Source organism: Pelophylax lessonae (assembly GCF_965119305.1).
Source record: "Pelophylax lessonae genome assembly, chromosome: 4".
NCBI classification, from domain to species: domain Eukaryota; kingdom Metazoa; phylum Chordata; class Amphibia; order Anura; family Ranidae; genus Pelophylax; species Pelophylax lessonae.
In genome coordinates this window covers 637,739,418-637,756,748 of record NC_138771.1, presented here as the reverse complement: position 1 = coordinate 637,756,748, position 17,331 = coordinate 637,739,418, and the positions used below count along the sequence as shown (strand labels likewise).

Below are 17,331 nucleotides of genomic sequence, written 5' to 3'. Positions count from 1 at the left end.
ATCCCGCAATTTAACTGTTCCCCAAAGGTTTTTATTGAATAGCGGAATAGAAAATATGATCAAAAAAAGTGTATGTATCTCACACGTACAAAACCACACTAGGCCCCAATTACTATTGTTTGTACCCCTAAAAGGCTGGATGAGGAGTAGGAGGAGTTTGGAACAGGCAGCACCCTCAAATCTTCAGAAGTATGAGATGAACCCCAAAAACTTGGAAAGGTGGATCTCACACGTACCAACACAGACTATCCCGCAATTTAACTGTTCCCCAAAGGTTTTTATTGAATAGCGGAATAGGAAATATGATCCAAAAAAGTGTATGTATCTCACACATACAAAACCACACTAGGCCCCAATTACTATTGTTTGTACCCCTAAAAGGCTGGATGAGGAGTAGGAGGAGTTTGGAACAGGCAGCACCCTCAAATCTTCAGAAGTATGAGATGAACCCCAAAAAACCCAAATATCATTCAGCTCTGCTGCAGGCCACAATTTAATTTTTTTTTAACCCAAGGCTGTATATTGAATAGTGGAATAGAAAAAAGTGTATGATTTTTGAAACCACTCAATAATAGCACATGTGAACTGAACACAGCAGTGTATGATCAGTCAGCACAGCACAGCTGAAGGACAAACGCTGCACACAGTGACTGATAGAAAAAGACTTTTCTCCCTCCTCCTCAGTGGGCAAAAAAAATTGTGTTCACTGCACCCCACACACAGCAAAATCGATGTGGACCACTGACACCTGCCTATCTCCAGCCTCTCCCTAAATGGATTGATAAGATCGTAGATCGGTCACTGAAAACCCCACCCACACAGCAAAATCCATCGTAGAAAACTGACCCTAAAAATCAGCAGCCTCGCCCTAAAATGCCTACAACTCGCCCTGCCTAACACACTCCGACCTGTCCCTCAATTCTATCACAAATGTTTTTTTTGCCTGTCTGTCCCTAATCAGCAGCCAGCATGTATGATGTGTGCTCTGTCCCTGAACTAACACAGCAGAATGACGCAGCGGCGCTGCCTCGGACTTATAAAGACTTGGTCACATGCTTCAGATGGCCAATCACAGCTACTAATACATTTGTAGGCATGGCTGGGATGGCTTAAGGGACACCAGTTAAACGCTTGTTGATTGGCTGTTGAAAGCCTGCCATGAAAAGCGCGCCAATGCATGCAAAACCCGGAAATAAACGACCGAACACGGATTTTTACCCGAATATACAGTAAAGTTTTCGGGTCTGTGTTCGGGTAACAAAAAAACAATTATTCGGTACGAACACAAATAATACAGTCCGTGTTCGCTCAACCCTACTGGCAAAGTCTCTTTGCCTTTAGAAAATCAACCCCATAATGTTATAGCTGTTTGGTGTATATCAGCCTGTGTATGTCCAGCCATCCAAACTTGGGTGAATCTCCCTCTGGTGGTAACCAGAAGCATTGCATGGTGGGATAACTATCACAGATGGCTTTACAAGGTGGGCTCCCTGGTCAGCTAGTTGCCATGGATGTGATTTATTGACACACTGAGATTTACTAGGACTGGAGCACACAGAATCTTGGTACAAAGTAACATTGTTTATAAACATTGATCAGACGGGAGAGAGAGATATAAAGTAACATTGTTTATAAACATTGTTTAGACAGGAGATGGAGAGATACAAAGTAACATTGTTTATAAACATTGATCAGACAGGAGATGGAGAGATACAAAGTAACATTGTTTATAAACATTGAACAGACGGGAGACGGAGAGATACAAAGTAACATTGTTTATAAACATTAAACAGACAGGAGATGGAAAGATACAAAGTATCATTGTTTATAAACATTGGTCAGATGGGAGATGGAGAGATACAAAGTAACATTGTTTATAAACATTGATCAGACAGGAGATGGAGAGATACAAAGTAACATTGTTTGTAAACATTGATCAGACATGAGATTGAGATACAAAGTAACATTGTTTATAAACATTGATCAGGCGGGCGATAGAGAGATACAAAGTAACATTGTTTATAAACACTGATCAGACGGGAGATGGAAAGATACAAAAGGACATTGTTAACAAACATTGATCAGACGGGAGATAGAGAGAAACAAAGTAACATTGTTTATAAACATTGATCAGATGGGAGATGGAGAGATACAAAGTAACATTGTTTATAAACATTGTTCAGACGGGAGATAGAGATACAAAGTAACATTGTTTATAAACATTGATCAGATGGGAGATAGAGATACAAAGTAACATTGTTTATAAACATTGTTCAGACGGGAGATGGAGAGATACAAAGTAACATTGTTTATAAACATAGATCAGAATTGAGATAGATACAAAGTAACATTGTCCCTAAAAATTGATCAGACAGGAGATGGAGAGAAACAAAGTAACATTGTTTATAAACATCGATCAGGAGGGAGATAAAGAGATACAAAGTAACATTGTTTATGAACATTGATCAGACGGGAGATAAAGAGATACAAAGTAACATTGTTTATGAACATTGATCAGACGGGAGATAAAGAGATACAAAGTAACATTGTTTATGAACATTGATCAGACGGGAGATAAAGAGATACAAAGTAACATTGTTTATAAACATTGATCAGACGGGAGATAGAGAGAGATACAAAGTAACATTATTTATAAACATTGGGGTTGTTATACTCAGATCAGAGCACTCTGCACAGTAACCAATCAGTTTCTATCTTCAGCTTGTTCAGTTAAGCTTTGACAATAAAACCTGGAAGCGGATTTCTTTCTCTGCAGAGCTGCACCAGATTCTGCACTCTCCAGTCCTAGTATCTCCCCCCAGTGCCTGTACTGGGTGTATTGGTGTTTGAAGATTGCAGTGTGTACTCTCTCTGCTTAGAGTGGAGCACCATGACACTCCCCCCCCCCCTCCCTCCCGTGTCTGGGCGTTGCTGTGTGTTCTGGGATTGTAGCACAGCGGAGGGGAGGGGTGTGGAGAGAATGAGATCAGCATCAGCCCTGCACTTTCTTGATGAAGGAGGACTGGTATGTCTGCTGAGTGCAGGAACAGCACAGGGGACCTCAGGTGACAACCCAGGTTGGTGTGTGTGTCATCCTTGTACGGGGTCATTATTAGGGGGGGAGTGCAGGGGGGCATTATTAGGGCGGGGGGAGTGCAGGGGGTGAGCCCCCCTTTATACTACCGAGTGAGGAGTGCGGCACTGCAGACTCAGCGCTTCTCCCTCCACGTGATGAGAGCCCCCGCTAGGAGCTGAATACCAATCAGAGTACATGTGACGCAGTGCCACCACCTTCCAGCACTCTACACTCAACTCTAAATGGGACTCATTGCAGCAAAACACCTGTGTGACAAGGCTCTGATGGAAGCAGCAATCCCCAAACCTGACTCCTCTAAAGGCAGCCAAGACTGGAAACATAGAAGAGTGACGGCAGAAAAAAGACCAAGCAGTCTGCTCAAAAAGACCAGTCTGTCCCATTTTGTTATGTAAGGTGTCTTTTTTTTTTTTTTTTAATAACCCCCCCCCCTTTAATAATTATTTTTTTTTATTTTTTTTTGTTTTTTTTTTTCCTTTTTTTTATAGTTTACTTTCTTTTCATAACCTCCCCCCTCTTCCTTTTTTTGTTTTTGTTTTGTATTTTTTATTTATTTTGTTTTTGTGTTGTTTTTTTCTTTTTTATAGTTTATTTTTATAACCTCCCCCCTCTTCCTTTTTGTTTTTTATTTATTTTTATTTTTTTGTTTCGTATTTTTTTATTTATTTTTTTGTTTTGTGTTGGGTTTTCTTTTCTTTTTTTATAGTTTATTTTTTTATAACCTCCTCCCTCTTCCTTCTTTCTTCCTTTTTTTTTTTTTTTTTTTTTTTTTTTTTTTTTAGTTCATTATTATATAACCTCCCCTCTTCCTTCTGTCTTTTTTTGTTTTGTGTTTTTTTCTTTTTTTAGTTCATTTTTTATTTTTATAACCTCCCCCCTCTTCCTTTTTTTGTTTTTCTTTTGTTTTGTGGGGTTTTTTTTAATCTTTTTCTAGTTCATTTTTTTTGTAGAACCTCCCCTTCTTCCTTTTTGGTTTTCTTCTTCTTCTTTTTTTTTGTGTTATGTTTTTTTTTTCAGTTATTTAAAAATTATTATTTTTTTATAACTTCCCCCCCTCTTCGTTTTTTTTTTTATTTTTATTTATTTTTTTGTTTCATATTTTTTATTAATTTTTTTGTTTTGTGCTGGGTTTTCTTTTCTTTTTTTATAGTTTCTTTTTTTTTATAACCTCCTCCCTCTTCCTTTTTTTTTTTTTTTTTAGTTCATTATTATATAACCTCCCCTCTTCCTTTGTTTTTTTTTGTTATGTGTTTTTGTTTTTTCTTTTTTTTTAGTTCATTTTTTTTTTATAACCTCCCCCTCTTCCTTTTTTTTTTTTTTCTTTTGTGGGTTTTTTTTTTATCTTTTTCTAGTTCATTTTATTTTTTTGTATAACCTTCCCCTCTTCCTTTTTCTTTTTGTTTTGTGGGTTTTTTTTTTCTTTTTCTAGTTCATTTTTTTTTTTTTTGGGTAGAACCTCCCCTTCTTCCTTTTTTGGTTTCTTCTTCTTTTTTTTGTTTTTTTTTTGTTTGTTTTTTTAGATATTTTTTTATAACCCCCCCCCCCCCCTTCCTTTTTGCTTCTTGTTTGGTAGTGTTTTTTTATTTTTTTTTATTTTATAGAGGTAAGTTTGTCCCAGCAGTAGGTGGAGTGTCCCAAGCACCCCACTAACTGTTGACTACCTCTGCTGGAAGTCTGTTCTGAGCATCAACTACTACACCAGCATGCAACAAATACCCCTCCCACTGTCTGCTTCCATTGGAGATTGATCACACAGGTTGTCCCCCCCCCTTTTTTTTTTTTTTTTGTTATTTATTTATTTAAATAATGGACCAGTACCTTAGAGATAATACCTGCACGACTGCATACTGTGATTGAATAGCTGGAAATGGCATTACGGTGTGCAGAACATTTATGGGGGGGGGGCATGAACACATCTCTACAGTCACTGGATTATGGAATAATTGTGGATTTTCCATTACCTCTCAATGGATGATACCAACCCCGGATTATGATTTTTGATCTTGGCTGTGTTGAATACCGTTCCTATCTGTGCGACTTCAAGTCTCAGCGACTTCAAAGTAGTCCCTGCACTACTTTGGTCTGACTTTGATGCGTTTTTGAGGTCCATAGACATTGCTTCAGTCCAGTCTAAATCGCGTGACTTTTAGGTTGCACAAGTGTGAAAGGGTCCTTAGCCTACGTTCACACTATGGGTGGGTCTGAAATTGTGCGACTTCAGCTGAATTTTCACTTTGTGGCGCTGCACCAATTTCCAAAAGTAGTCCCTACTACTTTTGGTGACTTCGGGGGTGATTTCAATAGACATCTGTGCATGAAATCGCCCCTGAAGTTGCCAAAAGTAGTGCAGAAACTACTTTTGGGAATCGGTGCTGCACCACACAGATTCAGACGGTGCTGTTGCCGGCAAAAGGCTCCGATTTAACAGGTTGGCCCGGTGTGATTGGGGGCTCACTCTGATTTCTGTGTAGAAGGTTCATGCAAGATAAATGTGGTCGCAGCGGGAGAAGTGAGGAAAGCGCTATGTACAGAGTCCTGAATACTGATCCTGGAATGAGGACAGTCCTGTCTGTGGTAGATTGCTCCACCTATGTATGTACACACCGTGCTGTGCTATGATGTGTATGGGGACACGCAGCTGTGTACACGGCACGGTGTCACCCCCAGAAATCATTCATCTCTTCTAGTCCCTCTCCTTTTATTAGAGCACGTTGGCTCCTGTACTGCCACACCTCCCTATTGTGCCGCCTGTCTAATCATCATTTTAGGTCCTACTCTACTGTGACTCACCCATGTCTTCCTGGATGTGGTTATAATATATGCCACCTGCAGATGTTGTAGTTGTTCGTAATTGTTATTGTAAATTTTCTGAATTTTATTTTTATTTATATTTTTCAATTTTTTTTTATTTTGTTATATTTTCTCAATGTTGTTTGTTATTATTTATATTTTTTATTCTCATTATTATTATTGTTATTATTATTATTATTATTATTATTTTAATTCTCTTTAGTTTTATTATTCTCCTTATTATTATTGTTATTATTAATATTTTGTTTTTATTATTATTAATAAAAATATTTTTTATTTATATTTTTCCTAAACTTATCATTTTGTGTATTATTCTCTTTATTATTATTATTTTGTTTTTATTAATATTAATAAAAAAATTTGATTTATATTTTTTCCTAAACTTATCATTTTATTATTATTATTATTATTTTGTTTTTATTAATAAAATTTTTTATTTAAATTTTTTCCTAAACTTATCATTTTTTGTTGTTTTTATTAATATAATAAAAAAAGAATACATTTTAAAGAAAAAAATATAATTTTTATTTATATTTTTTCAATTTTATTATTAATAATAATGATAATAATTTTTATTTATATTTTTTATTGAACTTATTTATTTTGTTTTTTTAAATAATAATATTGATATAAACAATAATACAATTTTAAGAAAAAATATAAAATATTATTTTTTTTTAATTTATATTTTCTCAATTTTATTATTAATAATAATGATAATAATACTAATGATACTAATGAGGATGATGATAATATTAAGAAAAGCAATTTGCTTCATTTGCTTCCATATCATCTTTTCCTTTATTCCTTTACAAGTATTTTGAACTGTTCAACATGTCAATATGTAATTGTCTTACTTTATATTGTCATTTCAGAAATGTTGCCAAACCTTGTATTCTCTGATTTTCTAATTGAAATAAACTTGTTTGGGAAAAAAAAAAAAAAGACAAAATAATACGTTTAGGAAAAATATAAATAAAAATGAGAATAAAAAAATATAAATAGGAATAAAAATATTATTTATAATAATTGTTGTTAATATTATTTTTAAATTGAGAAATAATAAAATTGAGAAAACATATAAATTAAAAAAAAAGAAAAATATCATCTCTTTTTTTCATTATTTTTTTATTATTGTTTTTCTATTATTTCCCAATTTAATATTAACAACATCAATTATTCATTTTTATTTTTATTAATTTTAATTTTTAATTAATTTTATTATTCTTTATTATTATATATTTGTTTTTCTTAGTATAATTATTATTATTTTCAATATCTCGCCACCTCATCCAATAATGGATGCTTTGCATTCTATGAAAAATTGCAAAGCAATTTCTGAATGGCACCCTAGCGGGTGACCTCCTGTGTTAAAATGCAGCAAGACGGGGGCGCTCCGCGCAGGAAACTAGTGGGGATCTCTGGAGTAGAAATGTGTAGTAGAGTTATTTACAGCTTCCAGAGGCAATGTTATGGTCTGTACTTACAATAGTTGGTCCAATCTGGATAAATGTACCTGGAATTCCTAAGAGCCTGATAAGGAAGATCTCTCTCTGGCTGGAACCGGCTTAAAGGATAAGTTCACCTTTTCACAAAAAATTATTTTTTGCAGGTGAAAAAATGTGCATTTCTAATTGTTGGTTTCTAGAGCCTGGAAAGTATTTCACCAGTGATCAGCAGATACAGTCAGGTCCATAAATATTGGGACATCGACACAATTCTAATCTTTTTGGCTTTATACACCACCACAATGGATTTGAAATGAAACAAACAAGATGTGCTTTAACTGCAGACTTTCAGCTTTAATTTGAGGGTATTTACATCCAAATCAGGTGAAAGGTGTAGGAATTACAACAGTTTGTATATGTGCCTCCCACTTTTTAAGGGACCAAAAGTAATGGGACAATTGGCTGCTCAGCTGTTCCATGGCCAGGGGTGTGTTATTCCCTCATTATCCCATTTACAAGGAGCAGATAAAAGGTCCAGAGTTAATTTCAAGTGTGATATTTGCATTTGGAATCTGTTGCTGTCAACTCTCATTATGAGATCCAAAGAGCTGTCACCAGTGCTGTATCTTGGCCTAGGCCAACAAGGCCCAGGCCTAGGACGGCACTTTGCAGGGGGGGGGGGGGGCAGCAAAAGCTGCACCGTGCATGAAAAAAAACAGCCTCCTCCCGGCACAAAAAGGGTCCCCGCCAGCTTGCGCTAGACTTTTTGTATAGTGCCAGTCTTATGTGGTGAGTTGGGCCGGAGAGCAGGGTCCAGGAGGCAAATCAGTCTGGTACCCCCATAAAGCGGTCACACTGCTACCTACCAGTATGATAATACCGGCCGGTCAGGACATTCGGACAGACCGCAGGCCGCCGACCACACTTAACACAACTGGCCTGATGGCCGCCAATGCTAATAAGTGTGGCACTGCAGCCAAATGCTCCGCCTACTCCCCTCTGCCCCCAGGCACTGATGGGCACTCATATGCTGCACTGATGAGCGCTAATAGGCTGTACTGATGGGCACTAATATGCTGCTCTAATGGCCACTGATAAGGCGGCAATGGTGGGTACTGATAAACTGCACTGATGGGCACTGATGAGGCTGCACTGATGGGCACTGATGAGGCTGAACTTATGGGAACTAATGAGGCTGCACTGATAGACTGTGGCTGTGGTCTGTGGTTTAAAGATGACAGGGCGGGTCATAAACAAGAAGGGGTGTGGCCTTTACAGGAAGGGGTTGGCCATATTTAAATTTGGGGGTGCACAAGTTTAGTCAGGCCTAGGGCAGCACAAAACCTAAATACGCCACTGGCTGTCACTATCAGTGAAGCAAGCCATTATTAGGCTGAAAAAAAACAAAACAAACCCATCAGAGAGATAGCAAGAACATTAGGTGTGGCCAAATCAACTGTTTGGAACATCCTTAAAAAGAAAGAATGCACCGGTGAGCTCAGCAACACCAAAAGACCCAGAAGACCACGGAAAACTGTGGTGGATGACTGAAGAAAACACTCTTCACAACAGTTGGCCAGATCAAGAACACTCTCCAGGAGGTAGGTATATGTGTGTCAAAGTCAACAATCAAGAGAAGACTTCACCAGAGTGAATACAGAGGGTTCACCACAAGATGTAAACCATTGGTGAGCCTCAAAAACAGGAAGGCCAGATTAGAGTTTGCCAAACAACATCTAAAAAAGCCTTTACAGTTCTGGAACAACATCCTATGGACAGATGAGACCAAGATCAACTTGCACCAGAGTGATGGGAAGAGGAGAGTACGGAGAAGAAAGGAACTACTCATGATCCAAAGCATACCACCTCATCAGTGAAGCATGGTGGTGGTAGTGTCATGACGTGGGCATGCATGGCTGCCAATGGAACTGGTTCTCTATTTATTGATGATGTGACTGCTGACAAAAGCAGCAGGATGAATTCTGAAGTGTTTCAGGCAATATTATCTGCTCATATTCAGCCAAATGCTTCAGAACTCATTGGACGGCACTTCATAGTGCAGATGGACAATGACCAGAAGCATACTGCAAAAGCAACCAAAGAGTTTTTTAAGGGAAAGAAGTGGAATGTTATGCAATGGCCAAGTCAATCACCTGACCTGAATCTGATTGAGCATGCATTTCACTTGCTGAAGACAAAACTGAAGGGAAAATGCCCCAAGAACAAGCAGGAACTGAAGACAGTTGCAGTAGAGGCCTGGCAGAGCATCACCAGGGATGAAACCCAGCGTCTGGTGATGTCTATGCATTCCAGACTTCAGGCTGTAATTGACTGCAAAGGATTTGCAACCAAGTATTAAAAAGTGAAAGTTTGATTTATGATTGTTAATCTGTCCCATTACTTCTGGTCCCTTAAAAAGTGGGAGGCACATATACAAATTGTTGTAATTCCTACACCGTTCACCTGATTTGGATGTAAATACCCTCAAATTAAAGCTGAAAGTCTGCAATTAAAGCACATCTTGTTTGTTTCATTTCAAATCCATTGTGGTGGTGTATAGAGCCAAAAAGATTAGAATTGTGTCGATGTCCCAATATTTATGGACCTGACTGTATCTGATGTCATGTCTCTGCTTCCCCATACACCCCATACATCCCCATACATTCCCCATACAACTCCGTACTTCCCTGAACACCCCATACATTCTCCGTACATCCCCCGTACACCCCATACATCCCCCATACATCCCCCGTACACCCCATACATCCCCGCACATCCCCCGCCGTACACCTCATACATTCCCCATACAACTCCGTACACCCCATACATTCCCCGTACACCCTGTACATTCCCCATACCGCTCCGTACATCCCTGTACACCCTGTAATCCCCGTACACCCCATACATACCCTGTACATATCCCATACATAGCCCGTACATCCTGCACACCCCATACATCCCTCATACATCCCCATACACCCCATACATACCCCATACATCCCTGTACATCCTGCACATCCCGTACACCCCGTACGAAGAATCTGATACATTCTGACAGGAAGAATGAATGAACCCCCAGAGTGCTCACAGTGCCGTGGTAATTAATTGAGAACTACAAGCTGACAGCTGCTAAGGCTGCAGGGATTGTAGTTTTTTTTTATCCATGGAGCGCTGTGAATGAGTGACGCCTGCTGTCACAGCGGAGGAGTGGGAGGTGTGGGAGCCGGTGCATTCATAACATGTCCCCCCCCCCCCCCTCCTGCATATGGGTGTAACATGTTATGAAAGGTGAACTTATCCTTCAGCAACCTGGCGGAATGGGCTGTAACATTTTGGCATAGTTGTCCCCTAGCCACTAGGGGGAGCTGTCAAAACCACTCACGTTTCAGGGCGTGCATTTGTGTTCTAGGCATTCCAGCACTTTTCTTGAAAGCAATGATGTGAAATTCTGGGAATACCATACTTTCCAACTGTCCCTTTTTTCCTGGGACAGTCCCTGCAAATAGGAGCCTGCCCCAGGTAATTTATATTGTCCCTGGAAGCGCCTGTTAATCGGGCTCCCCATAAATGTTACACAGAAGTAGTGCAGCTGAATGGGAGAATTATTCCAACTCTGCTACTGTGGCCTTAAGTTTGAAATTCCCTTTTTAATTTCCTGTAATTCTCTGTATATTAAGTAAACCCTATAATCTGATAAGTGGGCGAGGTTAATTATGCAGAGTGGGCGGAGCTTCTGGGAAGTGGGTGTGGTAATTGATAGCTGTGCTGCAAAGTGTCCCTGGAAATTTTTTTTAAATGTTGGCAACTATGGAATACAAATAACTGAGAAAAAAAAATAACTGCTGGTTTTTATTGAGACTGGGGAAGAGAAATACAGTAAAACCTTGGTTTGAGAGCGCTTTGCAAGACAAGCAAATTTTTAAAATAAATTTTGACTTGATATACAAGCGATGTCTTGATATACACGTAGCGTCATGTATAAAATAGAAGAGAGGAGCCTCTAAAGTGTAGCAATATGGTTACATTTAATGAAGGTTCAATATTTAGCAACTCACATGGTTGATGATTAAAACAGGCACATCTAAGTATGAAGGCATCCGGGGTAAAGCTGTCCACATAGACCGTCCTCTGCACAGCCATCTTCATCATCCCTTCTCCGCTGCACTCAACGAGTGATTTAAAGCCTCACTTTCAGATCACTCTACTGCAGGCTATTCTTCCTGGTCATAATTGCAGACTGACATTGGGGAGAGTCGGTGGTTCAGAGGATGGTCTATGTGGACAGCTTTACGCCGGATGCCTGCATACTTAGGTTTGCCTATTTGAATCATCAACCATGTGAGTTGCTAAATATTGAACCTTCATTAAATGTAACCATATTGCTACACTTAGAGGCGCCTCTCATCTCTCATATTCTGTAGCTCTGCTAGATTTTGCTTCTAATCCCCCTTGGGAAGGCTGCATATTGTGGATGGACATTTTATGGTTACACAACCTATCACATTGCTATAATCTTTGTATATAGACTATAAAGTGAATAATTGTGGAACGAATCATCTGAGTTTCCATTATTTCTTATGGGGAAATTCGCTTTGATATAAGAGTTCTTTAGATTACAAGCATGTTTCCAGAATGAATTATGCTCGCAATCCAAGGTTTTACTGTACTGGGGAAAAAAAATCTAGTAGTATCCCAGTCCAGTCACAGGCAGGGGGCGGGTCCATGACACCGTTTGCTGAGAGGAAAAGGGTTGAATGATGCTGGATGTCATTTCATCTGGAAGACTGAGGACATCTAGAGGCAGTACTGCAAGGGGACAGCCTCAACTTGAAGGTGAGTATTGCAGCCAATCTTTTATTGAGCCAAGGAGTATGTGAGTTGACTATCCAATAGGGTGAACATCACAGATTCAGGAATTTTATCCCCCCCCCCCCTTAATTTACAAACTTATAATGAGCTTTGCTTTCATTGACTTCACATATACTTTAATTTTTTAGTAGTCAGTGTCCCCTTGGGGGAGATTTCCCTTTAATTTCCTGTCCAGGCGGCACAACAGGAAGTGAAAAGAAATCTCATCAAGAGGAGAGGAAACCTTCTCTTGGTTGTCACAGTTGTCCCCAATTGGAAGAGTTGCTCTCTAGTCTTGTTCCAGTGGCTACACTGCTACGAGGTTTACACTGTCTCCTGGTGTCTCCTGACCCCCCTGATATTTGCCCTCCCGATCCCCTTAGTGTGTGCCCTCAGGACCCCCTGGTGTGTGCCCTTCTGCCCCCCATAGTGTGTGCCCTCAGGACCCCCTGATATTTGCCCTCCTGCCCCCCATAGTGTGTGCCCTCAGGACCCCCTGATATGTGCCTTGCCGACCCCCCCCCCCCCCCCCAAAGTGTGTGCCCTCAGGACCCCCTGATATGTGCCTTTCTGACCCCCTTAGTGTGTGCCCTCAGGACCCCCTGATATGTGCCCTCCTGCTCCCCTTAGTGTGTGACCTGAGGACCCCCTGATATGTGCCCTCCTGCTCCCCAAAGTGTGTGCCCTCAGGACCCCCTGATATGTGCACTCCCACCCCCCATAGCATGTGCCCTCAGGACCCCCTGATATGTGCCCTCCTGCTCCCCATAGTGTGTGCCCTCAGGACCCCCTGATATTTGCCCTCCCGATCCCCTTAGTGTGTGCCCTCAGGACCCCCTGATATCTGCCCTCCTGACCCCCATAGTGTGTGCCCTCAGGACCCCCTGATATGTGCCATCCTGACCCCCATAGTGTGTGCCCTCAGGACCCCCTGATATGTGCCCTCCTGCTCCCCATAGTGTGTGCCCTCAGGACCCCCTGATATTTGCCCTCCCGATCCCCTTAGTGTGTGCCCTCAGGACCCCCTGATATGTGCCCTCCCCACCCCCATAGTGTGTGCCCTCAGGACCCCCTGATATGTGCCCTCCTGACCCCCATATTGTGTTCCCACCAGGACCGCCTGATATGTGCTCCCCCAACCCCCCTGGTATGTGCCCTCCTGAGCCCCATACTGTGCCCTACAGACCCCCCTGTTATGTGCCCTCCCAACTCCTGGTATGTGTCCTACTGCCCCCATTCCGAATCCCTCCTCCCAGCACAAATCCCCCCCCCCCAAAAAAAAAAAACATTTCCTTCCAAGCATAAATACCCCCAACCATCTCTACTAACACAAATCTCCCCCCCCCCCAAAAAAAAAAGTCCCCTCCGAACATATAACCCCCTACCCCCCTCTACCATATCACCTCTTCTAGTACAAATAGTACAAACGCCCAAAATCCTCCTTTCCAGCACAAATCCTCTTCCCCCCAACCCCCCAACACAAAAACACAAATTTGCCTGAATCACCATTCCTAGCGCACCCCCCTAATTTCCCCTCTAATTCTTATCCCCTGCCACCCTCCAATCTCCTCAAGGTGCACCCCCCCCCACATGATACCGCAGTGCCCAGGGCAGCCCTCCCATCTGCCCACCCCTTGCCCTTGCCCTGGCCCTTAATACTGCTCATCAGTGCCATCATTGCTGTCCATCAGTGCCGACTCATCAGTGCACATCAGTGAAGGAGAAAAATTACTTATATAATGAGACCAGAAACATAAGAAAAAGTTTTGTTATTTTTTTCCAAAAGTTTACATCATTTTTTTTTTTTTTTTCATTTGTTTAGCAAAAAATCATTAAAAAGCTCTATCTTTCTCAAAAAAATGATAAAAATGTTATATGGGTACAGTGCTATATGACCGTTCAATTGTCATTCAAAGTGCGATAGCGCAGAAAGCTAAAAATTATCCCGGGCAGGAAGGGGGTGAAAGTGTCCAGCAGGCAGGAATTAAATTACTTAAACTTTTTTTTTTCTATATTTGTTTTCATGGTCACGTGACCCCCATGGTGTTCCTTTTCCCAAGTGCAGCTAAATGACGAAGGTGGAGGAACACGTTCCTGATCTATGTGTGATGTGCCACATCGAACGTGTGAATGAACACAGATCCCTCCCAAAGCACTATTCTGTTCTGCCGGCAGAAAACAATGATCACTGCTGGTGGCTTCAGCCAGTGATTGTACAAAAAAAACCCAACAGGCTGGTTGTATGGAAATAAATTAATGGATCGGCTTCAGTACAGCCAGCCTGCCCATAGATGGATAGAATTTCGGACGGTTCCTGATGAATCGGCCAACTTTCCATCCCTCTATGGCCGACTTAGGAATGAAGACATTTGCAGAGCTCATTGCAGTCCACAGTGTGTACATCCAGTGATTGTACAAGTGTCAGGCGACATATTTGCATTGTTTTGTATCCCATATGTGACTGTTTATCCAATGTAATGAGGTGGCCCGGCAGGTTCTGCATCAGCCGCCCTCATTGTATTACAGCCTGAGGCCGGATCACAGGTAGACAAATACAGAAAGTGGATTGTCAGCCATAACCTGCCTGCTGTGATGTCTAAGGAAGACATCAAACAATCGGGAAGAGGGACCGTGTGCAAGAACAATGGGGTAGGCGGCTTAAATTAGAAATTAACTAATGCAATACTTGGGGGTCTGTTTCTAAAAATAATTGCATAGCTATATAGGTCCTCCAAAACTTCATGAACATTCATTCTTTGCTAGTTAACCAGTTGTTGTGAGAATGGGGTGAAGTTCAAATGTTCTTAGAGTGTTTCTTCTTCTGGTCGAATGTTTCTAGAGTGTTTCCTCTTCTTGATAAATCCTTCTTAGTGTGTTTCCTCTTCTGGTTGAATGCTCTTGGAGCGTTTCCTCTTCTGGTTGAAACTTCCTAGTATTTCCTATTCTCGTTGAATCTTCTAAGTATTTCCTCTTCTGGATACATGTTCCTAGAGTGCTTCCTCTTCTGGATACGTGTTCCCAGTGTGTTTCCTCTTCTGGATACGTGTTCCCAGTGTGTTTCCTCTTCTGGGTACGTGTTCCCAGTGTGTTTCCTCTTCTGGGTACGTGTTCCCAGAGGGTTTCCTCTTCTGGGTACGTGTTCCCAGAGGGTTTCCTCTTCTGGGTACGTGTTCCCAGAGGGTTTCCTCTTCTGGGTACGTGTTCCCAGAGGGTTTCCTCTTCTGGGTACGTATTCCCAGAGGGTTTCCTCTTCTGGGTACGTGTTCCCAGAGGGTTTCCTCTTCTGGGTACGTGTTCCCAGAGGGTTTCCTCTTCTGGGTACGTGTTCCCAGAGGGTTTCCTCTTCTGGGTACGTGTTCCCAGAGGGTTTCCTCTTCTGGGTACGTGTTCCCAGTGTGTTTCCTCTTCTGGGTACGTGTTCCCAGAGGGTTTCCTTTTCTTTGTACGTGTTCCCAGAGGGTTTCCTCTTCTGGGTACGTGTTCTCAGAGGGTTTCCTCTTCTGGGTACGTGTTCCCAGAGGGTTTCCTCTTCTGGGTACGTGTTCCCAGAGGGTTTCCTCTTCTGGGTACGTGTTCCCAGAGGGTTTCCTCTTCTGGGTACGTGTTCCCAGAGGGTTTCCCCTTCTGGGTACGTGTTCCCAGAGGGTTTCCTCTTCTGGGTACGTGTTCCCAGAGGGTTTCCTCTTCTGGGTACGTGTTCCCAGAGGGTTTCCTTTTCTTTGTACGTGTTCCCAGAGGGTTTCCTCTTCTGGGTACGTGTTCTCAGAGGGTTTCCTCTTCTGGGTACGTGTTCCCAGAGGGTTTCCTCTTCTGGGTACGTGTTCCCAGAGGGTTTCCTCTTCTGGGTACGTGTTCCCAGAGGGTTTCCTCTTCTGGGTACGTGTTCCCAGAGGGTTTCCTCTTCTGGGTACGTGTTCCCAGAGGGTTTCCTTTTCTTTGTACGTGTTCCCAGAGGGTTTCCTCTTCTGGGTACGTGTTCTCAGAGGGTTTCCTCTTCTGGGTACGTGTTCCCAGAGGGTTTCCTCTTCTGGGTACGTGTTCCCAGAGGGTTTCCTCTTCTGGGTACGTGTTCCCAGAGGGTTTCCTCTTCTGGGTACGTGTTCCCAGAGGGTTTCCTCTTCTGGGTACGTGTTCCCAGAGGGTTTCCTCTTCTGGTTGAATGCTTTTGGGAGTGTTTCCTCTTCTGGTCGAATGTCCCTAAGAATATATCATAAATCACTTGCAGATGAAATGAGCACTAGTATAATATGAGTAGTCCTGTCAATTCTAATAACTTAGAATATTTTCATACACATAAGACACGTGTGGGTTGTGTGGTAAACCTGGTTATGAGTAAGAATGACCCAACCCATGGGAAACTGTCACATGATAGGATTTCATGATGGCAATTTCCCGCTTAGTATCACATAACAAATGTTGGTGACATCATTGACCTAATACGGTCACATGGCCATATGTGGTCAAGGACATTGTTCTAGTGTGGCCATATTAGGTCAATGGTGACACCAGAATTTGTGTGGCTGGGAATTCCATGGCTATAGCTGATGGGGCCTGCCACCATGTGACAGTTTCCAGCTGGTTTGAGCCAATCTAAGGCTCAGTTCACCCTATGTAGGTGTGACAGAGCACATACATGTTTCCTGCACATTCGCATGCGTGGCTTGTAGGGCAGCCCATTCATTTCAATCAAAGAGAAATCCAGGGAAATGCGCAAGAGAAGCCCCTCACCATTTAGCAAAATTGCGCTGATCTGAAATGCATGGTGCTGCGAAACCGTGCAATTTTAGTGCACAAAAATGTATGTGTTATGTGTGTGTGTGTGTGTGTGTGTGTGTGTGTGTGTGTGTATATATATATATATATATATCAGTGGTGGGATTCAAAAATTTTAGTAACCAGTTCCGACTTTCCCAGCAGAATGACCAGCGTGCCCCCTTTCAATGCACAGTGACCAGCGTTCCCCCTTTCAATGCAGAGAGACCAGCGTGCCCCCTTTCAATGCACAGTGACCAGCGTTCCCTCTTTCAATGCAGAGAGACCAGCGTGCCCCCTTTCAATGCACAGTGATCAGCGTGCCCCCTTTCAATGCACAGTGACCAGTGTACATGCCCCCTTTAATGCACAGTGACC

General features: G+C 41.8%; 1 protein-coding gene across 2 annotated transcripts in view; it reads left to right on the top strand.

The window, feature by feature from the left end:
• Positions 1 to 2,991: 2,991 nt before the first annotated feature.
• The window catches only part of PLD2 (phospholipase D2), a 148,867-nt gene continuing 134,527 nt past the window's right edge, over positions 2,992 to 17,331 (top strand). For both annotated transcript variants that reach the window (XM_082253318.1, XM_082253317.1), the window contains exon 1: positions 2,992 to 3,077. The gene's annotated coding sequence lies outside the window, so the exon portion shown is untranslated. The remainder of the gene's footprint in view (positions 3,078 to 17,331) is intronic.